The 27,248-nt window shown below is 62.3% G+C and overlaps 1 protein-coding gene across 3 annotated transcripts in view; it reads right to left on the bottom strand.

Moving 5' to 3' along the window:
- The window catches only part of RXRA (retinoid X receptor alpha), a 112,559-nt gene that overhangs the window by 42,764 nt on the left and 42,547 nt on the right, over positions 1–27,248 (bottom strand). Inside the window, exon 1 of one of the 3 annotated variants that reach the window (XM_032165594.2) lies at positions 5,066–5,103. The exons of the other annotated variants lie outside the window; for them this stretch is intronic. The gene's annotated coding sequence lies outside the window, so the exon portion shown is untranslated. Of the gene's footprint in view, positions 1–5,065; positions 5,104–27,248 lie in introns of those variants that run through there. 3 annotated transcript variants of the gene reach the window in all.

Below are 27,248 nucleotides of genomic sequence, written 5' to 3'. Positions count from 1 at the left end.
TTAGTGTAGGAGGAAGAGGAAGGAAGTGTCCGCAAGCCCCAGAGGGTGAGGGGCCCTGAGGAACCAGTGTGGGGCAGGCAGCCGTGCCCAACATAGGAGGTGCCGGCCATGGTGAGAACGGGCTTCTGCTCACCCTTGGGCCCACAAGACCCACCACTCCCTGATGGAGAGACCCTAGGCAACCCCTTAACCTAGATGAGCCTCAGTTTCCCCTTCTGTAAAATGGGCATGCCAACAGCAGAGGTTGTTGAAGATGGGCCCTATGGGCCCTCGGCGGGGTGGGCTCTCCGTACCTGCCGCGCGTCTGTTTCCCGCCTCCCCGCAGGGGCAGGCAAAGACTCGGGCCTGTCACCTCCAGCCCTAGGAGCGTGGCCCGCTAGCGGCCTCCAGGCCAGGTGTCAGCTTACAGCTCAGGTGGCCCAGGCTGGAATTTCAGCTCTTCTGAGGTTACCCTGCCCTTTCCCCAACCAACACCCGGGCCCCAAATCTCAGCCCCATCTGAGGACAGGCCAGATTGGCCCTGCTGAATAGTCGGGAGAGACCCAGGCCTGCCTCCACAGGAGCCTGCGGGCCCCAAAGCAGGGTCTGATGGGGGAGCTCCCTGAAGGCAATGCCAAGGGGCCCCACGGGGAGGTCCAGCCCCCCACCTCGGCCAGGCCTATGAAGTCACCCACCTGCGGGGACCTGGACACTCAGGCCCCTGCTCTGAGCCAGGGGTTCTCCAGAACCACCCAGACTCTGGAGGAGAGAGGAGGATGGGGCCTGCACACCAAGGTGTCCATCTCCTTCACTGCGGCCCGTACCTGCTCACAAGACCCCCAGGAAGTGGCCCTAAGGACTGCCGGCCCCACGCAGACCCCTGACCGGCCTGCTCCCTAGCCCTGCCCTACCCAACCTGCCGTGACACGCACAGAGATGCCCCAAGGGCCCAGTGAGACGGGCCCTTCCATGATCAGCCCCCCATGGCCGGCCAGTGCACCAGGAGGGAAGGGGTGAGAAGGAAGCAGCGGTGGACACAGGAAGCCACGGTGAGGCCAGGCGGGACGCCGCCAAGGGAGGGACAGAGATCTGGGTCTGCACCAGACACAACGCCACAGTCCTGCCAGCCCCATGGACATGTGGGAGTTGGGAGTGACCGAGGTTGCAGAGCCAGCACAGACAGGCTCCTGCCAGGACTGAGAGGGGACGGATGCTTCCCTGAGAGCCCACGGCATCCCAGCCTCAGGACAGAGCCCAGCCAGGCCAGGTCGGTCAGGCTCTGGACTCCTGTCCGGCCTCTGCCTCTGTGAGATTGGTCCCCCAGGTTCCACGTGACCAAGAGACCCTCAAGGACTCTGAACGCCAAACCCACCTTTATGATCACCAACCCCTGCACAAATGCAGAGAAAGCAGGATCTTGACTCCCTATCCCCTCACCCAGGAAGAGCCAAACACTGGCCTTTCCCTCCTTGAGCTCCATGGAGCCCCTTGACATTGCCTCCCACCCTTCTGCCCTCCCAGCCCAAGAGGCCACCATGGTGGGGACCCTGTCCAGTTTCCCCAGTGCAAGATCAGGGGCTGGTACAAGGGGAGACTGGGAGACGCAGGGTAGTGAGGGGGAGTGATGTCAAGATGAGGGGCCCAGGAGTGCTGCCTGAGGCCTCTGGCCCCTGAGGCATGTAGCATGCAAGTGCAGCTGGCCAGGCAGCTCAGTCCTCAGCAGAGATGGATCCAAAGGCAGGGGCAGATCTGCAACCCAGACCTATAAGACCCTGTGAGGGCCCTCCCCCAGAGACCTCCACGAGCTACCAGAGCATGAGAATGAGGAAGAGTGACCCACACACCTTGACCTTCTCCAAGCCTCAGTCAGGAGACACCAACCTAACACCCTTCAGTCTTGACTGACCTCAAACTCCCAGGGCACAGGCAGTGGCCCCTCATGGAGACAGGCTCCATCAAGGCCCAAAGGGCCTCGGCAGGAAAACCACTCTTGATTATAAAACTCAGCTTAAAGCAATGTCTGTGAAGGCATCCAGCGAGTGTGCAATAACACTTCTGCATGGTCACTGCCATCAACATCACCATCATCATCACCACCGTTACCACCACCACCACTATCACTACGATTACCATCACCATCATCATTAACATCACCATCATCACCATCATCACCACCATCATCACTACTATCACTACCATCACCACTACCATCATCACCAACATTAACAACACCATCATCACCAGCATCAACATCAACACCATCAACATCGCTGTCATCAACATCACTACCATTAACATCACCACCATCACTACAATTACCATCATCACCATCATCACCACCATCATCACTGCCACCACCATCATCACTACTAGGATCACCATAATCACCACTATCAACATCAACACCATCACCACCATCACCAAGATTAATATCACCACCATCACCACCACCATATACATCACCACCATCACCACTACCATCAACACCATGATCACCATCAACATTAACATCACCATCATCACAACCAGCATCACCATCATCACCGCCATGACTACCACCATCAACATCAACATCACCACCACCATCACCACCACCATCACCAACATCATCAACACCATCATTACATCATCATCACCACCACTATCACCATCACTACTAGCTGAGCAAACCCTTGCCCTGCTCCACTGTGCAGATGGCAGGTTGAAGCCCAGACAGACAGGTTGACAAGTTTTGTCACAAACAGCAAGGGGATGGTGTTTTAGGTCCTCTTGGCCATACTGAGCAAGTTGAGGACTGTCCAGGGGCAGAAGGAAGAACAGGAAGTGGTGCCCAGGCTGATGGCCACCCTTGCACAGCCCACTCATACAGCCCAGGGGCGCTGGGGTTAGATCCAGTGGTGGCAGGTACAGCTGCAGCCCAGCCACAGTGAGGGAAGTGGGAAGCACACACAGGAGGAAGAGGGTGGTCAGGAGGGGGCTCCCCATGAGCAGTCAGCAACTGCACCCAGGAAGCATCCCAGAGAGAGCTGAGAGGTGAAGATACCCACTAACCGGGGCATGAGGGCTAGGGTCTTTGCAGGAACCCCACCCTGCCATGCCTACTCCCCCAAGAAGCCCACCATGGGAGCTGCAGCCACAGGCCTCACACCAGGCCCAGCTATATTCAACCAGATATGCAGGCACCACCTTCCCCAAGTCTTGCAGCCATTGCTGTGATCACCCACCAGGCTGGTGGGGCTGCCAGATGCCCATGGTGGCCACTGTCCAGGGATGCCCCAGGCGCTAAGGGGCACACTTAACCTGGGACCAGGCTGCCTGAACCACCATGGTTCAGAAGAGGAAACAGCCCCAGAGCAGCATCCACTCCCAAATTCTTCACAGCTTAGAGGCAGATGGGGACAGCGGGGGCACACCTGGGCCAGGCAGCTGGGAGGTGCAAGCCAAAGTCTTGCCAGACCCCTGGTCCTCTGTGACCCAGCCTCCTGATTGTGTCATGCCCCCTTCACCACCCTGTGTGTGCCCCAGTGCTACAGGGAGAAGAGCACCCAGGTCGCTCATGGCTTTAGGCTGACGGCAGAGCCGGCTGCACCCCTCCCTGCCCGGCTCACCCTGCACTTGGTCCGATGCCCCAGACGCTGGCTCAGGAAATGCCAATTCCCTACTGTCATTTCCCGCTTCCCCATGATTCCAGGGTTTCCCAGGGCAGGATGGGCTTTTTTTTTTTTTTTAAGGAGAAGCCAAGTGACCACCTGCAGAACTGGCCCCTAACAGGGACCAGCAGGCAGGGTCTGTCCCTAGAGAGCTGAGGGTCTGGCAATGACTGGCCAGTGGCTGTGGGACTCAGAGCCCCATCCCGGAGTGCCTGCCCAGGGACGGGTTCCCAATGCAGCTGCTACTCCTCCACCCCTACGACTGGCACAAACCTCAAGGGACGCCCATCCCCCAGGTACAGCCTACATGGCCAGAATGAAGTCCTGAACCAAGGGGCCAGGACCAGGGACCCCAAATCTGATGCTGGCCCTTTTAGGAGAACTACAGGGCATCTGATTTTACCAGGAAGCACCCACATCCCCCCAGCCTAAAGATGGCTGGGGTAAGCGAGAATTCAGGTAGCCTCATGGACGGAGTCACCCAACCATCCCAGGGACCCAGAAGTCAGGAGGGCTTGGCCCAGCCAGTGCCAAGGAGGAAGCCAGAGGAGTGCCGTGATGGAAATTGCCCAGCTCCGGGGCCAGGCCTGTCCAGCCACGCTCGCTCCACTGGTTCCCAAAACGGAGCTCCTGCCATGGGGGTACAGGGAGGAGGTGGGCTCAGGGCCACCCACCTAGAAAGATGCCAAGGGGCCCCAGAGAGTCCTGAGAGCTGCTTTCCAGCCACAAGGCCGGAGACACTCAGCAAGCTGACCTGTGCCCCTGTTCGGCCATTCCCCCCGGGGCATGGTGAGCAGACCACCCAACTGCTGCCCGGGGCAGAGGCTAGGAGGGCGGGAGTCAAGCCCCAGTCCTGGCAGAGTCCCCATGGAAAGAAGTGGAGTCACGGAAAGGGCATGACCAAAGGCATGGGGCCACCAGGAAGCCGGGAGCCCCAATCGCCTGCACGTGACGTCCTTCCCACCCTCCCCCTCTGCAAAATGGAGGCTCTGACACCGGGGCCTGCCCTGCGCACTGCACCGAGCCAGGTGACTCTCACGGCCCCCTGCAAACACACAGACTCCATCATGTGGTGGAAGAGCTGCTGTAGGCCGCAGCTACCACAGCTCAAACACCTACTGCAGGTGCACGCCAGGCCAACATTTCATTCCATGAGCTCACAGAAGTGTGGTGACAAGGGGGAGCTGCTCCTCCTGCCCCCGTCCTGCAGGGGAGGAACCAGGGCTCAAGGAGGCGAGACGCTTCCAAGCCCGGAACAAGAGCTGCCGGGCCAACGCCTGGAGCCCTGGCTTTCTGAAGCCTCGGTCCACCCCTTGTCCACCCCTCGACCACCAGGGTGGCCAGACACAGCAGACGCCCATGAGCCCTGAGAGTTCCAGCAATGACGCCCACCTTGGAGGATGGGCACCAGCCCGGGGACTCGGCAGGACGCTCACCTCTCCAGGGCCAGGCAGGGGCTCCTGGGCACTGCAGCCTCCCTTCCAGGCCGTACCCCTGAACTGTGTCTAGCACCACCACAGGGCCAGACCTTCGAGGAGGGTGAGTGGGAAGCAGGGGAATTCCTGGAGAAACCCCGCCTGCCCCACAGCCCGCCTGTGCGGCGAGGGGGCCCCCACTCTGTGGGCTCCTGGGGGTAGTTTCCCTTCAACAGGAAAAGAAATGATTCTTGTTTCATTTTGAGCCATGTTGCTCTTGGTGGCTCAGAGGCCCTGCCACCGCTACCAGCAGCTCTGTCGTGGAACAGCTGGGCTTTCCACCCTCAGGGCGGCTCTTCTCTCCACCTTCATGTGCACGGCCACCTGGCTCAGGAACACCCCTGCAGATCCTCAGGTCCCACCTGTGGTGCAGCATGTCCAGCTCCACGCCAGAGGCCGACACGATGGTTCAGTCAGGGACTCGAATGATCAGGGCAGAGGATGCTCCCCTGGGCAGGTCCTGGGGCCTGGTGTGGGGCCAGCCTCTCTGGGGGACGTCCCCGGTCTTCCCACGGCCCGCTGAGCAGCACCATTTGCAGATGGGGACACGGGTGCTTAGAATAGGCAGGGCACAGCCACCGGGGCCACGCGGTGGACAGAGTCCAGGCAGGGAGTCCCTGAAGGACAGAGCACCTGCTCAGCACCCAAGGCTGGCAGTGGGGACCCTCTCCAGCTGGTGCCGGCTTTCCAAGAACCCCTCCACACTTGTGCCATAAGCCCAGGCTCACCCTAGCACGCAGCACCCTCCCCACAGTAGAGGTCCACCACCCACGCACCTGAGCCAGGTGCCTGTCATGTGCAGGGGCCTGACTGGTGGGGCATCTGCAGACGGGGACAGGGCCTCACCCATGAGACAGACCGAGAACGGGACGCCAGCCCACTGAGCAGGACTTCCCCCCATCACAACCCCGACATGGGCGCCCTCCCTGCCTCTGCCACTCCCAGGGCCAGGGCTGTGGCGGAGTTCACCCACACCATCCCAGCGGCTCAACTGCACCCAGGGTTGCCTCTTCCAAGCTCAGCCTCAGCACGTCCCTCCTGCCCCGCAGAAACTTGCTGAGGGCCGGGGTCAGGCTCATCACCACTCTGAGCGAGAAAAACCACCCCGTGGCCACAGGTGCCACAGGCCCCACAGGCTAAGCCTCAGAAACCTCCCTCCTGGCTGCTGTGCCTGCTGTGTAGGGCCTGGTCCCCCACCCACTGTCCCAGGCTGGGGGCTTTGGACTTTGGGAGTGTAATGGGGAGCCCTGGGAACTTCTGGCAGCGACAGAGTGGACCTCCTGCCAAGTGACCAGTGGAGGGGACGGCAATGGAGAGGAGGGTGTGCTGAGCTGGCTTCAGCCTGGCCTGGGCTAGGTCTGAACTTGGCCACTTCTAGGGGCGCCCGGGCCCCTACCCACTGTGGGTCAGACTCCCCCTCCCCTTCCCTTAAGCCCAGGGAGAGGGGAGTGGACTCTACCCTGCACCAAGGAGATGCTGACCCAGGAGGCCGAGAGAAAAATCCTGCCGGGGAATCCAGGCAAGCGCAGGCTCCGGCCTGCTGCCCCCAGGACGGCCACCCCCATCCTCATCAAGGCTCTGACCCAAGGCCTCGCTGTGTCCCCTCCCAATCCCACCAATCGGCACATATCAGGGTACTGTGGCAGCAGGAGGGGACGAGCCGCTGGCCTGCAGACGCGAGGGTGAACAGGTGGCAGGCAGAGTCTCTGCTCCTCAGTGCCCGGCCCCAAGAACCCAAGACTGGGCTGCAGCTAGCACGCACGGCAACTCCCAGCCTAGCCAGCAGCCCCCAGGGGCCTCGGAAGGAAGGGGAGGGATGGACAGGCCGGCAGCAGCTATGGAGTCTCTCTCCAGACTCTGGGTGACCCCATCCACAGAGTGCCTCCCGCAGGAATGTCTGCCAGCTCCCCCTGTAAAGGCAGAGCCAGACATGGCCAAGTCCAGACCTCGCCCAGGCCAGGCTAAGGCCAGCTCAGCACACCCTCTCCACCACTGTCCCCTCCACTGGTCACTTGGCAGAATGTCCACTCTGTCACCACCAGAACTTCCCAGGGCTCCCTATTATACCCCCAAAATCCAAAGCCCCAGGCCTAGGATAGAGATGCCCAAGCCCTGGCCCCCTAGCCCTCTGGGGCAAGCCCTCTGCTGTCCCAGGGCTCCCCATTATACCCCCAAAGTCCAAAGCCCCCGGCCCGGGACAGAGGCGCCCAAGCCCTGGCCCTCTAACCCCCTGGGGCCAGGCCTCTGCTGTCCCTGTCCAGCACCCTTCCCAGCCTGCTTGGCCTCACCAACATCCACTTTTCTGGATCCCACAAGCAGCCCCCCGGGGGTGACCAAAGCCAGCGCCCACGTGTGCAAGGAACCCAGCAAAACTGCATTTCCACCATTCTCTCGCCTCCTGACAAATCCGGGAAAACGGGTTCCGTGAAATGGCCAACAACGTGCAATCTGTGACATCCAGAGGGGCAAGGGACAGGAGCGAGCTGAGGGCGTCAACAGGACCGGCCAGATGGCAGACGTGACTCTCTCCGAGGAGGACCCAGGAGACCAAACCCCTCCTTGGAGGACCAGAGCTTGGCAGGAAGATGAGTGGGCACAGGCCTGAGGCCACCCTGGAGGAGGCAGGTCACCAGGTCTCAGCCCTCTGGGGCATCCAGCAGGAAGGAAAGGAGCCAGAAATGTGTCTTCCACGGCTTCTGTCCCACACACAGCCCGTCAAGCAGCAGCCCCCGCCAAGCAGGGAGGGGGCTCCATCCCTCCAGAGAACTCACAGACACAGGCATCTGCCCCGGGGCACCCGGCTGTCACCTGGCTCATGAGGAGGAGGGGGCAGAGGAAGGACAGCAAAGGATGACTCCCCTCCCCATCCAGGTGCAGGAAGACCAGGGAAAGGGGCCGGGAGAGCCCGACGAGCCCAGAATGGCGGCCACCAACTCCAGAAGCTAAAACCTCCATGCGCCTGACTCACAGGAGAGGCTCCTGCTCAGGGCCTTTGACTCAGCTTCACACACTAACCTCATGCTTCAGATGACTCCTCAGAGGACAAGCCGTCAGACAGAGGTAACCGTGGGAGAAAGGACCAACACCAGGAGGCCATGGGGAAAGGTGCACAAATCAAAGTCCAGCAGCCAAAAACACAACAGACCCTGGGCCCCACTCCTGCGCGCGAGCGTAACAACATCCCAAGTCAGCCCCAGAAGAGACAGTACGTGTGCTTCCGGAGACGCTTAGAGTGCCTGGCCCAGCCACCAGATGCCCGTAGTGACCCCAACACCTGTGCCTGTGCACGCAAATACACGCGCGCACGCGCGCGCGCGCACACACACACACACACACACACTGCTTCTAGCTGAGAACACCAAAGACATCCCCCAACCCTGACTAAAGGGCACAGTCTAACAGCCTAGGACCCCTGACTAAAGTAGGACCCCTGACTAAAGGGCACAGTCTAACAGCCTAGGACCCCTGATTAAAGTGCACAGTCTAGCAGCCTAGGACCCCTGATTAAAGTGCACAGTCTAACAGCCTAGGACCCCTGATTAAAGTGCACAGTCTAGCAGCCTAGGACCCCTGACTAAAGGGCACAGTCTAACAGCCTAGGATGTTTTCTGCATAAAAGTAACTTAATACAAATTCAAACCTCCTGTCACATCAAGAAAGGTGACCTGGAAAATTCTTTCTGCGCCCACTTTACAGATGAGTAAACCAAAGCCAAGAGCTGAAGAGGCCTCTTCGTGGTCACCATGAGGTGCAGAGATAAGAGCCCTATAAACGCTTCCTGCCCTCCAGGAAGAGCTGCCGAAGGGATCTGAATTCAAACCCCCCGAGGTCACCTCTGAAACAGAAATCAGAGTTCTTTGCTGCAAGAGGCTTTCAAAAAACCTTGGGCTCACAGAGTCAGGCTGGGAACGGGCCTTCACGACCACGCCAGACGGCCCAAGTGAGGCAGGGGCTTGGGGAAAAGGGGAGAAGCTGAGCCCAGAGATGCCCAGGACAGCTCATGGTCACCGGCAAATCAGGACTGGTGCCGGGACGAGTGTGCGGGGCAGGCACACCACACACCTGCTGCTTACTGACAGCGCAAAATGAGGGAAACGCTCATGGACCGCTCTGTAAGGCAGGTGGCCCTGGTCAAGGACTGTGTGGTCCCCAGGTGCACTGTGTTCTATTTCAGGTGTCAGCTCCAAAACCAAGTGGCTCCCAGGGACTGCCCGGCACAGCCGCGCCTGGCATCCATCAACGCCCACGCAGTGCTGAGGAAGGCTGGGCTAAATATTTACAGATTGCGAAAGGACTTTTAAAAGGCCTTGGAAAATCAAGATGGTCCAGGCTTGCACCCTGGCCAGACGGATCTGGTTTGGGTCCCTCCCTGAGGCCCCCCGTGGTCTTGGGAAAGTTACTTCACGGCACTGAGCCTGTCTTCCTGTTCCGTGGGCACCGAGAGCGCATCCTTCTAGGGACGTCTGTGAAGACACATGAGCACTCCACATGGGCCCTGGCACTCTGTGCATGCCAATTAACAGACATCCTTGCCATGAAAAAGAAACGGGACATGAGCCAGGGCCGGGCAGGGCTGAGCGGCCGGGAGCTGGCTCTGGCCTCCACCAGCAGGATGGGTGTGGGGACCCTCCGACTCAGCCCCCTCACTCCCTGCAGAGAAGGGCTGCCGCTATGTCTCCCCTCTCACCCACCCCACACCGCAGCCACAGCAGCGGCCCAGGGCAGGCGGAGGCTGACCAGTCTGGCCGCTCAAGCCCTCTGCTGCTCTCTGGCACAGTGTCCCAACACTGGGCCCAGGAGGATGGGGTCAGGTCCACTGCACCCCTCCGGCTACACAAGTCCCTGCCACCACCCAGCCTCAGTTTCCTCATCTTTAAAATGGGAGTGGGGCAGACCCCAAGGGGTCCTCCATAGAGCCTCAAGGTAAGGAGAGGGAGGAGAACCACCCACGCTTCCACCCTTGCCCAGAGCCCAGAGCCTAGGTCTTTCCTCTGGAACAAAGTGGCCTGAAAGGAGCCGTCAGGCCCAGACACCCGGGGGACACCAGAGACCTCAGTGGTCCTGCCCTCGGGCTGCAGGGTCTGGCAGACCCAGGGCCAGCCTCAGTTTGCTGTTGCTGACAGTGGCAGCCTGGGAGAATCAGAATGCTCCCAAGACACCCTCAGCACGGCCACGTACGGAGCAGCTGTGACCAGGCCACAGGCATGCTCCACGGAGCAGGGTGTCCCAGACCTGGCCCCCATACCTCCCCAGCCTCTCCCCACCTGGGGTCCCCAGATCCTCTCCCCCACAGCCCCAGCAGACCTGCCATGAGTCCCACACCCCATAGGCTCACAGGCACCCACCCAGGCCACACGGAGTGGCCACCAAACCTGGCCCTCACCTGCCAGCCACCTGCGGTCCCCCGCCCGCCAGGCCAGGCCACCGCCCGACAGAGAGGTGAAGAGGTGCAGCCTCATGGTGAGGGCAGGTGAGAGGTCCCACCATAGGGGTGGCCCCATCGGCCGCTGGCCGGAGGGCTCAGGGTCCCACAGCCTCAGGCGATGCAGCGCGGCGGCTGAGCGGGCAGGAAGGAGCCTGAGGGAGGTGGCTGAGCAGAGCTGGAGTCTCTTCCAGGCAGCCTGGAGCTGGTCTCGAGCAAGTGGTGCTCATGCTGGCCAGGCGGCCCAGTTCCCCTTTCCCAGAGCCGCCCGGTCCCCCACCCTCAACCAGACACCTGTGACCACAGGCGGCTGCCATTGGCCAAAGCCAAGAGCTTCTTGGAAGAGGACAAGGACCCCGGCCTCATTTCCTCAATCCGAGACACGACTGTCACGCCCGCAGCTGGTGCAGCAGATGGTCTGCCACCCAGCAGGAGCCTGGGCAGAGGACAAGGGCAAGGCCCGGACGTTGGGCAGCCCCAAGTTCAAATCCGGCTCCACCACAGCCAGCTGCCCACTGTAGGCAGATCAGGTGACCTGGCTGGGCCCATTCCCCATCTGCGTGCTGGAGGGCGATGGCAACAGCCACCCCAACATGGTGCCAGCCAGCACGCAGGAGTGCTGGATAACCGGACGCAGGGTGCCTGTCCTTGTCCTGGCCTGGAGTGGTGGCCTGGAAGAAGCCCAGGCATTGTTCGGGGGCCACCACCGCTCGCCCAGGCCCTCAAATCCCCACCGTGCCATCCCCAGCTGCTCCCAGCAAGGGCCACACCGAGCAGGGAGCCCTGGAGAGGCCAGCATTAGGGATCCTGGGGGGGCGTCCTGTGGGGGGCGTGGTGGACGCAGAGGCCTGAGTCGAGGAAACAAGCAGGGAGTCACCAGGCCTGGCAAGGCAGGGGCCGGAATGGAGCAGAGCCTCGGATACTGGTGAGGCAGGGCCTGAGCAGCTCTGGATGGAACCCGCCTCGGGAGGCTTGAGGAAGCACGCGGGGGAAGGGGGCCTTCATGGCTCCCAGCCTCCCTCCAGCCACACAACGAGGGCTTTCTTCCAAGGCACAGAATGGCTTTTGTGGCCCATCAGCCAATGGCCAAGCCCAGGGCCGGTAGTGAGTGTGGGGGTGTGGACGTACAGCTTTCAGCCCTGCCAGCCCCTGGCATGCTAGTGGGTGTCCTAAGTCCCTACCCGCCCAGGAGGCCTGAGACCCAACCAGCTCTGTCCACAACAGGCTGCCCTGCCCTGTCCTGCCCAGGCTGCAGAGGCCATGGCCCGGGAACCAGGCCTCAAGGAAGGCTGCGCAGGGGTAGCTCTGAGCAGCAGCGACTCACGGCCCACACCCTGTCTGTGCCCATCCCAGGCCAGGAGCTTCCTGCCTGCCCCACCAGTGCTGGGGACAGGCCGCCAAGATGTCATGCAGGGCTGGAGGGGAACCAGAAGTCTCCCGTGATGGCACCCCCACACACTCACACCCGTCTGAAAACCCTTCTGCAGGCGGTGCTCAGGGCTAGAGGCCAGGCTGGCCTTGAACCACAGGAGGACACTGTCCCGCCTGAGCACAGGGAAACCCACTGCCCACAAAAGCCCAGGGCACCAGCGTCAAGGCGGCAGGTGGGACACGGAGGGCTCCTTTCCTCCTGGAAGACAGAAAAGGGCCAGAGAACCCTCGCCCCCAGGCTGATCGGGTGACGGCCCAGTACAGCCCCACCTCGGCCTCTTCCTCCAGCTCTGGCCCCTGCCCCCCAGCAAGCCCTGCACGGGTCCACATGGCTGCTCACTCCGCACCCACAACTCCGCCGGCTGAGGGGTCCAGGGCAGGTCCCTTCCCTTCTGGGTCTCACCCACCACAAAAGCCCACGCTCTGCAGAACCCACTAAATTCCCAAGTCTCCCCCAGCTTCGGGCTGTCCCTAGCTTGCTGGTGTCTCCACTGCTGCCACATCCCCTGACTCCATCCTCAGTCGCTGGGGACCCCAGCATGGTTCGCTTTTCTCTGCACCACCAGCCCAGCCACGTGGAGCAGGTAACCATGAATGTCTGCCCAGTTTGGGGTTCAAAGATAATGAGTGAGGTCCCCGGGGTGACAGTGTGGAGGGTCCGGGACTCCCCCCTCAGGGTGACAGTGTGGAGGGTCTGGGACTGCCCCACCCCCCCCGGGGTGACAATGTGGAGAGTCCAGGACTCCCCCGAAGGGTGACAGTGTGGAGGGTCCGGGACTCCCAGCTCTAGTGAGGAGAAGACAGGCTTTTGTTGAGCTGGGGTCTGCACCACAGGCGCATGCTAGTCTCATAACAACAACACAAACAACCCCCGAGGCCTGGTTTCATCAAGACCCGGGCCAGACGGTCCCTTGGCCTCCTGGGTGTTGGCCGGGATCCCTTGTTCCCTCCTCTGAACTTTGCAGCTCCCTGCTCATCTGGTTCAGGGCCTGGAACCACACCTGGATAAGCTCATCGTATGGACGAGGGCATGGGACGGTTCGGCCTGGAGTGAGGATCACAGCCCACCTACCTGTCCTCATGCAGCCCAGGTCGAAGCTTTATTCCCGAGAGGCACACCATGCCAACTGCCAACTCAGCTGTGGCTGGTGGTCAGCTGTGACCCCCAGATCCTCGCCAGCTGCCTGAGGGCCTGGTTCCCAGAGTGGGGCGGGTAGTGAGGGCTGCGAAGCCCCTGTGGGTTCTTCCGGCCCTCACCCCATCACTGCGCTTCATGTATGCCCAACAAGCCTCACTGACAGCTAAGTGGTGCGGTCTCATGAGACTCGGAATGAGGGTCTGTGTCCCCATCCCACCCGTGCCCCAGGGTTGACCTCAGCCCCAGAGGGGACAGGCAAGGTCCGAGACTGCAAGGCCCCTCACAGAGCCAGCACAGACTGACCTCCCACCTCAGCAGGTCTGGTGCTGGCCCCTGGACACATCCTGACCTGCAACAGGCTCCCAGCCCACCTCCACCCGCTCAGGCCACACAAGACAGACCCACCTCCATCCTGCCTCACTCTGACGTGGCTCATCAGTGAGACAAAGACCCCCAGAGCAAGTCCAGCTGACCAGCTGGCCCTCCGGGGTGAGGCGGCCTGGGCTCTCGGCCCCTCACAGCCCGCCTGTGTGTGCTGACACCGGGGAAGCCACTGGCAGGACATGGCTTAGATGGGCCCACCCTGTCTGTCCCCGCTGTGTGCACACACACAGCCACATCTGCCCAGTCACCCACAGCATGAGATCCCAGCAGCCCAGGGCCTGCCCCTGGGGCATGGCCAGGTGGCTCCGGTCCTACTGCAGCCCCTTCTGGGCCCTTCAGCCAGGGTCTCGCTAACCAGGCCCCTTCCAGACAGCCCAAAGCTACGCCTGCATTCGGCACGCTCCAGGAACTCAACAGGTGCTGCGCCCGGCACTGGGGCAGAGTCCACACTCGCTGAACGCTGCTCTCAGGTGGGCGGGGCCTCCCCAGCCGAAGCCAGAGGCCACCCCGGACCAGCTCTCAGGCACATGTCTTCCCAGCTCAGAGACGGCAACGCCACAGACCAGGGCCTCCCAGAGAGCCGGCTGTTACACAGTTACCAGCCCACCCTCACACTGCCCACTCAGGCCTCAGCACCCCAACCCGGGTAATTGAAGGGGCTGATTCGTAACCCAAAAGGCTCCTCCCTCGTGAATCCACACCCCAGCCCCCCATGAATCCCACACACACCTACTGCTCCATCAGTGCACAGGGGCCCATGACGTCCAGTCCCCAGCCTCTGGTGCTGGACCCTGCCAGTCCAGCAAAGCCAAGACAGCAGCCAGGGGCTTTCTCGCAGGACCGGCTGCAAGGGCAGGACTTCCTACCAGCTGCCCCGGCCCCGCCCCAGCCCCCAGCTCTGGTCTCCTCAGCACCCAGCTCCTGGCCCCCACTGTCTCCCCAGGCCTCACTCCTCCCAGCCAAGGTGCTGAAGGCCGGAGCTTGGGTCCCAACCAGAGCCCTCCAAGCCCAGTCAAAAGCACACACACAGACACACACACACACACACACACACACACACACCACCCAAACCTCTTCCTTCCTCCCCACACGTGGCCCAAGGCAGGGGCAGCAGCAGGCGGGGAGGCAGACGCCAGCCCAGGGGGTGGGTAACCTTATCTCCCAGCAGCTACACCTTGGCTCAGCCCGCTGCCCTGCCCCCCACATCCTGGCAGGGCATGTGTGCATCTTGGTGCGGGTGAGGGGGGGTCCTCATTACAGAGACCAAAGTGCCCAGCTTGCCCACTGGCCTCTCCCAAACTCCTGGGTCCAGGGACAGAGGGAGAGGAGGGGATGTGGGGAGGGCGCGCTGACTGCTACACCGAGGGAGCGGTGGCTTCACCTGCCCACAGGTACAGTTTTCATCACCACCTGAGCAGCCCCCACCGGGAGGCTGCATGCAACTCATCCTGTGGGCCCCACACACCAAAGGCACCTGTGGCCACTTCACAACGGAGCACCTAAGGTGCAGTGCACCCCTGCTGGGCACCCCGGGGAGGTCGGGGCTAATTTGCAGTGAAGCCCCTTCAAAGCCCTAACCAGGGCAGCTGAAGAAAATAGGCAGAGGCAGGAGGCCCCACCCCCAAATCCACCTGAGGGGCTCTGTCATTCACTTGCCTACCTGCCGGCCAGATCCCTCAAGGCCAGCACCACCCTCTCTACCAGAGGGGCCTTGCGGCCATGGAGGAGGGAGAAGGGCGGGCACCACATAGACCATGGTGTCCTGCCCCTCCCAGATCCCACCATCTCCCACCAGCCCCTCTCAGCCCCGGGTCTGGCCCTTACAGCACACACGGTCATTCCCTCCGCATCTTCCTGCCAGGGACACCTCCTCCAGGAAGCCTTCCCTCTCCCGCTCAGACAGTTAGAAGATCCAACAGGGCCCAGCCCTGAGTGACAGCCCTGAGAGAGCCCCTCTCAGCACTCTGCCCCAGCGCTGTCAGCGCTAGCTAAGGTCTGAGCTCAACTCCTCCGGATAGGGCTCTACCAACAGGTGAGGCCAGCCGCATCCCTGGACCCAGCCCCCAGCCCAGGCCAGGCACCCTGGCCGGCACTCCCACACCCCTGCCTCTTTAAAGCCTCTGCAGCTCCAAGATCTCCCTCCCCAGGGTCCCCCTCTCCAGGGCCTCCCCCAACCCTCCCAGCCCATGTCTGTCCTTCCTCAAATCAGTGCCCACCGCAGGCTCTGACAGCAGCAACGGGGGCTTAGAGAAGGAAAACTCCTTGTCCAGGTCACAGAGCTGGCCTGAGGCCCCAGCAGGTTCACGCTCAGTCTCTGACTGGGCCCTGCACCTCCTGCCCCCTGGGGCCACATTTCCCCGGTATAATGAGGGGCACCCCCTGAACCCTCAGCTGCTGGGAGGGGTTCCCGAGGGCTCTGTTGTCTCTACTGCAGATTGACAGTGGGGAATGTGGCCATGGGTGGAAGGTGCCGTCTGCCTGCAGCTCAAAGCCCCTGACCTCAGGACAGGCAGCCCTGGATTCTGGAGGAGGCCTTTCCTCTGGCCTCAGACCTCAGCCAGATCCGGGTGCCGGGGAAGGGCAAAGGTGCTCCAGGAGGCTCGGTGGCCAGCTTCACTCCCCACCTGGCCCAGGAGCTGGGACAAGCCACAGCCAGGTGTCATGGGGCTGCAACAGGAGGGCCAAGGACTGGCCACAGAGAGCAGGGATCCCACGGCACTAGGTCACCAAACTTTTCCAAGTCCAGTCCCTGGACACCCCAACCATCACACCGAGGGGCCCGTCCTGTCTACCTCCCAGCCTGCAGCCTCCTCCCAGGGGGTCTGCCCACCTGCGAGGCGGCATCTGCTCCTTGCAACCACTGGCTCGTGGGAGGCTCCTCACTTCTCATGGCCACCCCAGCCCCTATCCAACCCCACACAAAGTCCCCAGCCCTGATCTGGCCCCTGGCTCCTGACCCAGGTTCTCCAGGAGAAGCCGGGCAGGACCCCACCCCACCCCTGCCCCCAGGCCAAGCCATGGGCAGGCCAGCCTCAGCACGCCAGCTCACAGTGCCCCGGCCACCCCCACTCCCATCCTGGATCGGCGTGACTCACAGGGCCGGCACGCCACCTCCGGCCTACACCGCGGGCGGCCACCCCCAACACACGCACCTGCCCTGACTTGCCGCTGGTGGACGGTGGCAGTGCCAAGGCCACACTTGGCCCTCAGGCGGCACGACCGACCACAACAACAGAGAGGCTGCAGGGGAGAGGACAGGAAGGTTGTGCTCAGGCGGGGACACAGAAAAGGGAGCCCCTGCTGGGCTGGAGTCCCTAATCCTGAAGCTCCGACAGCCCCGAGGCCTTCCGCCCCCCCAAGGGAAGCAGGCTGGGAGGCCACAGTCTCGGACCCAGAGACCAGCATGCCTCCAGGCTCTGCCATACTGGAGAGGGGGCTGCAGCCGCCAAGGCCAGATCCCAGGGCCACTGCCCCTCCCACACAAGGCCCCAGGGTTGGAGCTGGGGAAGGCTGAGCTCCATCCTTAGGGGCAGCTGGGCCCAGGTCCCTACAGACTACAGGCACAGAGGGGCTGAGCCGGACCCACGAACCCACCCAGGCTGGGCCTAAGGTCTTCCATCTGTATAATGGGGCTGTCCTGCTACCTACCTCCCAGGACCGCAGGGTGGGGTCAGAGAGGGGCTGGAGCAGGAAGGTGAGACCCTGCGGCTGTCAGGGAGCACAGGAGCATCATCTAAGGCCTGGAGCAAGCCCCTGATGAGGGAGAGCCACCAAGACCCTGGGCCACGGCCACTGGCAGTGCCTGCCACAGACGGTCAGTGACGGGCAGCGACTCAGTCCTGGGGGCCCTCCTCGACTTCCCGGACACAGACACAGATGCCTGGATGGCCACGAAGTGAAGGGAGGCCCCATCTCAGGGTGCCCCAGAAGCAGCTCACCACAGGACAGCCAGCCTCCCCTCCCACGGTCTGTCACGGAGCCCCCGGGCCTCCTTCATCTCCATCCCATGCACAGGGCATCTGTGCCCTCAGCAACAGCTGTTGCTGATGGGGCAGGCCCGAGCCCCGCCCTCAGGGAGCCCACAGGGATCAGAAAGGCCCAGCTAAGCACGGACAAGCAGGTCCAACCGAGAACAGCATAATTCCTGGTCCTGCTGTGCAGAGGAGGTGTGGTGGGGAGGAGCTATAAGGCTGGAGGAGCCGGGTGGGCCCCAAAGGCTGGGCTGCATCCCAGGAGCTCAGCTGGCAGGCAAGTGACCCAGCAGGAGCCGCGTTTGCTGACTGACAAATGGGTGGCGGCTGAGGTCCACCCCCACCGTCAAGGAGGGAAGGCAAGAGACGTGTGTCCCCACCCGAGGACAGCAGCAGGACGTCTCTTCCGGGCACAGGATGAAGCAGGACAATCTGACTTGAGGAAACAAAACAAAGTCACAGCCAAGGATGGCCTGGCTCCTGCCCTCCAGGCTCCAGAGGCCACTCCTGAGGCTGCCTGGACTCCCTGCAAGGCTGGGGTGCCTCACAGCCTGGGGTCTGCGGGGGCAGCCTCCCTCGGCAAACCCCAACTCCAGGCTGCCTTTGGGAGCAAGCGGATGGCACGCGCTACCCGGGATCAGAGCTCCCTACCCACCCCTCCTGTGACTCTGAGCGGCCGACCCAGCCTCACGGCCACAGTCCTGAGGCTGGCAGGGGCATGGAGGGCCACCACTTCAGTACCTGCCCCAGGCACTGCTCCTTGGGGACAGGTGACAGGGGCCACAGCCTGTTCCCTCGGCACCCAGGAGCCTGCCTCTAAGCAAATAAACCAACAAGCATCCACATTTGCCTCCAGGCCACAGGACCCTTTGGGACCAGGCCAGCTCTGTTCACCATCTGCGTTCTGGAGGCAGATGGCCACAGCTCTCTTGGGTGGCAAGGGTTAAACCACACAGTGGTAAGGACCCCACACACAGGCGCTGGCCAGTACACACACCTTCAGGTGGTGGCAGCAAGGCAGCAACACCAGCACCGGCCTGGCTCCCCAACGCCAACCCAGCAGACAGAGAACTCGCCTCTCTGCCTAGGATGACAGCATCCAGCCAGGAACTCATCTCCCAGGAAACAGCCGGAGTGGCCTGGCACCCCCAGAGCTCTGTGCCTTGCCTGTGCCCTCTGCCCCAGCCCTGCCCAGAACCCTGGGTGGCTGCCAGCTTCCTGCCAAGCTAGCTCCTTGTCCCCAGCCACAGTCATCGTGAAACCTGCTCACCACCCAGGGTACCACTGTCTGCCCCCACAGCCACCACTCCAGGAGGGCGGCACAAGGGCCAGGCCTGGGTTTGGCCGACGCTGCACTGCACATCACCTGCCCCAGCTCGGCCCTTCCACGCACACCTGGATTCTCACAGCCCCTCCAAGGGTGGCAGAGCAGGAGGGTCCCCGCTCAGCACCCCATCAGCTCACGCAACATCCCCCATACCGGTTCTGATGGAAGTGGGTGGGGAGGGGGGTGGCGAGATGGCTTCCTGGGGACAGAAGCTAGTCTGCAGAGCAGGAGGGTGTGACAGATCAAAACGCACACACAGACGGTGAAAATCGGGCAGAAGCTGGAGGCCAGAATAAAAATGTTAAATCTCTGCAAGAGTAGAGTGCTCCTCCCTGACCCCCACATCCAAACTGACCTCTGTTTTCACAAAGGCCAAGAAGAGACAGAAGTGGTCCCGGAGAGGGAAGGTGGGAAAACGGTCATCTCCGAGGGGTGGCGGGAGATGGGGGTGTGGATGTGCTGGCTGCAGGGCACACACACACGGAGACTTCACCCAGCTGTGCAGGAAGGACACGCGCGCCTTCCCTAGTGGTGATGCCAGCACACGCAGGGCTGAGTTCTAAGGAGGGCCCAGCCCCACAACTGTGCTGGACACTGGGGGCCCCTCTCATGCTCCCGGCCTCCCATGCTCTGGGCCACCTGCCCTTGGTCAGGCAGTGATGGGGACAACACCATCACCTTCCATGTGGGACAGCATGTGGCCCAGGGAGGGCAGCCAGCTCGCCATCAAGGACCCAACACCCCTGGGGCTGGCTGAGATCAGTAACCCCAACACTGCCAGAGGCCCCCAGAAATGAAGGCAGAGCACGGGGAGGGTGAGAATGGGTGCTGTCAGTGCCCAGCACGGATGCAGTGAGCTTTGGGCTCCGTCCCCAAAGGCTGGGCAAGACTGGCCAGGTCCCCACTCCCAGTGCCAGCCCCTCAGGGGGCCAGCCCCTAGGCCAGCAGTCATAGGGCTGCCAGGAAAACCCGGCTGACGGGTCAGGGACACCGGGCGTGGCACGGGGCCAGGGCACACAATCGCACACTCAGCTGGTGAACACATGGCCCAGAGGTCAGCCCGCCCACTGCCTGCCACAGGTAAGGAAATGCTTCCTGCACCCCCTCAGAGACTTGACGCCCAAGGTGCCCTCACCATACCCCTTCCCTCCCTCCTGAGACCCTGCAGCCCACAGGCCCAGCCAGGTCCCTAGGGCTGCTCCCCTGGCTGGTCTCAGCTGCAAGGGGCCAGGAGGTCCCTCTCTACCATGCTTTCATTTCCATGCCCAGTGCCCGGCTTCCCCCGTGAGCACAGCCAGGGAGGGTGCTGCCTGTGCGCTGAGCACCCGAGATGCACCAGCTAGCACAGGTCTCACTGGTTCTCTGAGAGCTCCCTAAGCATCACCTTCTATAGACAGAGGACACGGCAAGGCTCCAACACACAAAGGTCGTCCTGGCCGAGGCCACGCAGCTGGCCGGGCTGTCGAGTCATGAGCCCAAGGCTGCCTGAGCAGAGTGTGGCAGGCGGCAGGGGAGGAGAGAGAAGAGAGGGTGGGACAGGGCAGCAGTGGGGGCTGTGATTGGGACACTGGAGGGACCTCTGCCCCCACAGAGAAATGGAGACAGCACAGACAGGAGCAGTGTGGATGGGGCACACAGGCACGCGCACAGGTCAGAGCACAAGGCACATACACATGCACACACACGCACCCTGCCAGGCACCGAAGCTCCTAGACTCCCACAACCCTGGGCACCGCGAGGTGCGACAGCTGGCACAGGCAGGCCCCGCGGCTGAGGGTACCCCTCTGGGCCTCCACGAGAAGGCCTGGCTGCGCTCGCAGAGGGGCCGCCTTCTTCCACCCCAACCAGCGGGGCCGGTGGGAGGGTGCCTTCCTTCCTAAGGAAGATCCCAACTTTGATAGGAAACAGAAATCTGAATTCCATTTTTGTTTTAAAAAATTAATACATAGCAAGGCTTGCCATGATCTGCCCGCATGGGGAGAAGGGAGGCCAGCAGGCTGTGCAGGGGGCAGGGAGGGAGGGCAGGCGGGCGGCAGCTTGTTTTCTCTGGTGGCCTCTGCCATCGAGTTGCAGGGTGCGCGGTGTTTGTTGTTTGTTTTGGGGAGTGTTTTACAGAATCTCAGCAACCCCCCAGCCACTAACACAAACTCTCACACCGAGAATGCTCTCCCGCCAGAAGCCGGCCCTCCTGCTCCGCACCAGGGAGTGGCTGCCTCCAAATCGCCCCCGCCCCAGCCCTCAGGCTTCTCCTCAAGCCCTGACAACCCACACAGGGCCCAGAGCTGCCGGCCCTGGGCCCACCTGCTGGCCACCCCAGGCTGCCCGCTGGCCCTGGCCCTGGCCCGTGTTCCCAGCTGGAAAACCAGACGGCCGACCCAGCGTCACTCCCAGCTCTCCCGCCAGGCCGATCATCCACACACGGTCTCCGGGCTGACCCTCAGATGAACCAGGGTTTATTCCGGGCCAGGACCTGCCTGGAATCCCCTGCCCACTGCCTGGAGCAACTGTTCACAGTGTCCACAGCCCACCCGGGAGCCCTCGGCCGCCCTCCATGAAGAGCGCCCCCCTCCCAGACCCCAGAAGCCACTGTGATTCTGGAGGCAGGAAGGTTTCCTGGGTGCCCAGCCAGCCACAGCCATCGGCACCAGGCCAGGAAGACAGCAGGCAGCTCCCACCTCCCCACAGTGGCCTGCGCTCTGGCCCGGCCTGCTCTCCACCCCCAGCCTTGGGTCATTCCAGGAACATGTCAGGCTCTCTCGCCTCTAGCCTTGAACATGCTGTTCTTTGGGCCTGAAACTCCTCCACCTGTTTCCTGGCTCACTCCAGCCTGGCTCCGTTTTACATAACACCTCCTCCAGGAAGCCTTCCCAGAGTCTCTCAGTTGGGGTAGGGGTGTCATCTCCCACATACCCCCTCCAGAGCACTCCCTGCAGTGCAGGGCACAGTCAGCCCCTCACCCTGGGTGCCAAGGCTGAGGGCTACTGAGGACAGGGCCATGGCCACTCCATTGTGACACCCTGGGCCCTGGCCAGTGCCTGGCACATAGCAGGTGCCAAGTACAGACCTACAGGATAGCGGGACCAGGTCGGCACCGGCTGCAGGAGTCTCCACAGTCCTTAAGAACTAGCCAGGCAGGTGCCAAGTTCCAAGGAGATCCAAGCAGTAACACAAGGCACTGCCAAGCTGTGCTTCCCCAAGCAGGTTAGACAATCTCTCTGAGCCTCTATCCCCTCTTCTGTAGAAATGAAACTGAAGAAGGAAGTCGCCAGGAGGCAAAAGGTCTAAATTTTACCACCCACTTGCTGTGCCTCCCCAGGCAGCCGCTGGCCTGGCCGTTCTCTGGGTAGGCAGAGGGAACGGCATTTTCTCAGGGCTCAACATGTGGAGGTTGTGGGGGTTTGGTCTGGGAGGAAAACCGGAGGCAGGGGGTGCCCTGGGGGCCTCCCTCCAGCCAGAGCCTGTGGAAAGAGTGGCCCTGGGCCTGGGCTGAGGGCCGGGATCCCTGTGACCAAAGACCAGTGACCAGCGCAGCCCACACCAGGAGGGTGGCCTGCGATTCACCCCCTCACCCCTCAGGACAGCTGGGGACCAGAGCCACCCTCAGGCTGGGCGCAGCCCACACTGGGGAAGTGGCAGTGACCACCAGGCTGGCCTTTCCTCATCCATCCCACAGGTGGTGAGTGCGAACCACCGCCCAGGCTCAAGCTTCACTGGGGCACAGCGGCCGCCGTCCGCAGATCTGGGTTTGAGTCCTGGCTGTATCGCTTACGGCTGGGCAGGGCCTTGGGCATCTGACTCAACCTCGCTGGGTCTAAATGTCCTTGTCCTCAGAAAGGGGATGGCGCCCTCGCCTTTAACTCCCGGAAGCCGTGAGGATTAACCGACACCACAGACAGCCACCTGGACAGCCACCTTCATGCACCACTCAGAGAGCACTTGCCCATCAGGCGCCTGCTTCCTCCGTCGAACCCGGGGCTAGGAAAGGCAGAGAAAAGCCAGGCTGGGAGGCCAGGTGAGGTGGCGCACTCCTGAAGTCCCCACTACCCGAGAGGCCGGGGCGGGAGGATCACTTGAGCCCAGGAGTTCACGTCTGGCCTGGGCAACAAAGCAAGACCGTGTCTCTAATTTTTAAAATTTTAATTAAAATAAATTAGAAAACAAAGGTGGGCCCTGCCCAGGGGCACCCAGTCCAGATTCAGAAAGACAGCCTTTTCCAGGAGCCTGGCTATCGGCTGGTAATGTGGCAAGGCAGAGGAGACATCAAGGGGGGCTTCCTGTGGGAGGTGCCACTCACCTCCCTCCAGCTACAACCCAGTAGGCTCCGACACCTCCCCATGCCAACCCCGGGCCTCTCTGTGGATAGCGGGGGGATGGGACAGACCTGCACACATGTCTACCATGAGGAAGGTAGGCCTAGGGAGGATGACAGACAGACAATGGGGACCCCTGGCACCAGAAGACAGGAAGATCTAGGTCAAAAAAAAGCCCCACCACCTCCTGGCCAAGGACCGCAGCACACAATGCTGCTTCTCTGCACCGCAGTATTCTCATCTGGAAAATGGGCCAACGGCCTGGGAACATGCAGGGTTGGAGACCACACACAAGAAGGGCTGAGCGCAGGGCCCGGCACACAGTAGCGGGCACACAGCTGTTAAAGACAGTCGGGTGTGGACCACAGTTCCTGGCAGGCGGCAGGTGCCCATAACTGAGCGCATCTCGGTGGCCATGCCCTTCCTGTTACTGTCATTCCTAGCCCAAGGAACAGCACCAAAGGCTGCTCTCTGGGACCCGAGTCCTTCATCCCACCCTGGCCCCAGACACTTCCGCCTTACCAGAAAGCATGGCTCCTGACCGCCCCCAGCTCTGTGGACACTTGGCTGTGTAACCCAGCCCAGCTCCTCACCCTCTCTGGGCGCCCGCTTCCTCATCCATAACGGACTGGTCTCCAGGGCCCCTCCCCTGCTGACGAACCCGGGGCAGACGCCACAGCCCAGGCCAGGCTTGGCCACAGGTTCCTGGAATGCCAGGCCCCACCCAGCAGGCAGGAGGGTCTGGCCTACGGTAGCTCTGCAACCAGGAAGGCTGGGTCTCAGCCCCTCTCCTGCTGCCCCTTCACCAGAGTGCCAGATTCCAGATCTCAAGCAGCTCCCCGCCCAGTCCAGACCAGAGAGCCTGAGCTATACCGCCTGGGGTCACACAGCCTACAAGGGCAGAGCCAGAACTCGCCTGCCCCACAGGAGCACACGCCCTGCCGGGCCCTCTGCTGCCACCCTCTGAGGTGGTAGAGTACCGGGAAGAGCAGGGCCTCACAGTCCAGCACCTGGACACAGTTCCTCTGCCTGCTGGGGGCCCCCAGGTGGGTCAGTGGGCCTCTCTGATCCTCCGTCTCCTCCTCTAAACTAAGCCTAATAACACCCACCCCGTAAGATGATGGGGAGGCCTCCGCGATGCCCTCTAAGCCATGCGCCTGGAACTCAGTGAGAACGAATCAATTCTGCAATGGGTCCGACCACTGTCTCCCCTCACGGGACAGTCCTAGGGCCAGGCCTCCTCCAGCCAAAGGAAGAGGGACACTCGCCTGAGGCACCCACTCCACACCATCTCCCACACTCAGCCCAGGATAGGCCCACGCTCCAGCCCCAAGCAGCAAAGCCAGCATCCAGGCGGCCCTCGGCTGGGGCCCTGGCTGCGGCCCTCCACCTCCCCAGTGGGCGCGTGTCCTGCCACGCCGCCAGGCGCCTTCGGCCTACCTGGCTCTCCCTCTCCCTCCCCATGCCCTTCTGCCTCTACGAGCAGCACTGAGACTGGATGGCCTGGCTTCAAGCCCCATCCTCACCCCTCCCCACACCTCAGTTTCCCCTCCATAAAATGGGGAAGTAGCAAGGATCCCGTGGGTCCAGACTAATGTCACCCTGCCTTGACATCACTCCCTCGAAGTGGCCTCTCCTCCCCTCCCCAGGGAGGGAAGTGGGGCCCGAGCACCCCACAAGGGAGGCCCAGGCTGGGCCTGGCACCCAGTCCTGCACCAGGCTGGCAGGATGTTGGGAAATGCACAGGCACTTATTTCAACACCGCTGGCCACGTCACAGACGGGTTTCAACACGCAGCAGCGCCCAGGAAGGGCTGCAGCCATCTTGGCCCAGTCACCTGCCACGCCGCCGGGGGGAGACAGGCCCGGCCCTGCACTAGCGCACCCGTGGCTGCCCCACGGCCCCGACTCAGTTGATGACCCTCATCCTCAGGACAGGCAGAGACAAGGGCAGACCACTTCAAGGGAGCGCACGCCACCCCCAGGCCCATCCCCTATACCCCAAGGGCCAGGCCACAGGCCCAGTGAACCAGAGGCACCGGCCCAAGAGCTGGCCACCAGGCCCTGCCCCAAGCCACCAGTGCCACGGCCATGAAATGGGGCAAGAGTTCTCTGCCAGCTTGTTAGGGGCGAGGACTAGGGGTGATTATGTTATGGAAAGAGACGGTGCCCCCAGAAGTCTGGCCCCCATCAGCATTTGAGGAGAAGCTCAGCCCAGCCGGCTCTCGCTGGACACACGGCAGCCCCGCCAAGCCCCATACCCACCTGGGCTCATAGCCAGGGCTGCCCTGGCCCTGCCTGAATGTAAAGCAAAAACACCAGGGGGGCCAGAGATAGTGGCGGCTGCCCAAGAGCACCCTGGCTCTAGACGACGGGTCCCCTGAGCCCTCATGGCAGAGGACAGAGGCCTGGGGGGTCAAGGGACTTTTCCAAAGCCACACGTCAGACGAGACAGGCAGCAAGGACCCCACTCAGCCCCGAGCCCCAGCAGCCCCCACTGGGCCGGTGGGAGGGAAGACTTTTGTAACTGGGTGGGAATGTGATGGGAAGCAGGATCAGCTTCGGATGCAAACCCCTCTCCAGGGCGCTCTCTTGAGCGTGTCCCAGAGCGAGGGTGACCCACCTGCCAGCCCAGGGCCCCGCACACTGTCTTCAGCACTCAGCCCTCAAGTGAGGTTGATGCGGCCTCTTCCCCAGGCCCTCCAGCTCCTGCCACTCCCTCAGGTGGAACCCAGTGGAAGAAGGGACACTGTGCCCTCTGCTGACCACCCACCTTCCGCAACGGCCCCTCAGCAGCTACCCGCCGGGCCAGCCACCCTTCTCTTGGCGGCGTTCTCTCCAGGAGTGAGGGCACTCATCGTGTCCATGCCGCCTCCAACCCCAGACCCTCTGTGGTCTGAGCTCAGCTGTGCACAAGGACCACCGGGCGCCACCACACAGTGAGCTGCATGGGGTGGACGCTTCTGTCCAGATCTCCCTGGCCCCAGCCTGCAAGCCCAGGGCCCAGCCAGCACATGGGGAAGGCTTGCGGGTAGCAAGGAAGGACAAGGAAGGACGACCAGGGAGGTCACATCGGAGGCAGCACTCTGAAACCCTGAAAGGCCCTGGCATGTCCAGGCTGCCCCAACAGAGCTACAGAATCCCAGATGAGGAGGTCACCATGAGCCCTTGGTCTACCCGGCAAAGGCCTGGCGTTTGTCCTGTAGAAGTGATGCCCCACGGGGAAAGACACAGTAAACCAGCGCACAAATAAGAAATCTGGGGTCCCAAGGTGAGGGGCCTTGTCTGCACACAGGGACCAGAAAGGCCTTGGAGCCAGCCAGGCAGGGAGGCCTGACATGCTCCCAGCAGTGGACACAGCAAGGGCAGAGAGCCCTGCCAAGCTCAGTGCAGCACTGCCCGAGGTCACACTGCCAAGTGGCGGTGGAGCCAGTGCTCAAGCTCAGAGCGTGTGCTCCCCCACGGCCCATGCGGAGGACACCACCCCACAGGGCCTCCGGGGCTCCTGAAAGGCATAGCCATGGGACAGTCATCCTTCCGACCCGGGACATCAGAAGACCAGGACCAGATCCCAGCTGGGTCCCAGGGAGTCAGGCAGTGGGCCCCCGTTCCCACCTGTCTGGGAGCCCCCAGCACCCCACTGTGACTTCCAATCCAGCAAAGGAAATGGGCTGCGCTTTCCTCGGTGCACTGAGGCTCTGAGCACACCCCGCTCATCCCACTGGGTGGGAGGCAGAGTCCACGGCGAGCTCCCACGTGTGCGAAAACAGTACACATGCTGGGCTCATGCACCCGCACACACGGGACTGTGTAAATGGAGTCTGTAAGTTTCAGGTTACAATGAGCTTTGAACTAGGAGGAGGGGACCTCTGGACTCAGCCTCTCCTCCCGCACCTCTGCCTCTGAATGTGAGGCTGTGGGAGGGTGCACCAAGGCAGCTCTGGGACAGGATCCCCGAGAGGCCTCAACACACCAAGGCCACCGAGCAGGTCACACCTCGAACCCAGGCCCATGACTCCCAAGCCCACAGGGAGGAGACCCTGGGTGGGGTTGGAGGGAACACAAAGGTGGGGGTGTGGAGAGCTCACAGGGAATGGGTGACAGTATCCAAGAGGCCCCTGGAGGCGCAACAGCTGCGATCTCCAACACACATAACCCCCCC

The sequence above is a fragment of the Hylobates moloch genome, unplaced genomic scaffold (genome assembly GCF_009828535.3).
Source record: "Hylobates moloch isolate HMO894 unplaced genomic scaffold, HMol_V3 SCAFFOLD_10, whole genome shotgun sequence".
Classification (NCBI taxonomy): Eukaryota; Metazoa; Chordata; class Mammalia; order Primates; family Hylobatidae; genus Hylobates; species Hylobates moloch.
Note: the sequence above shows the minus strand (reverse complement) of the source record. Positions and strands in the feature narration are given on the sequence as shown.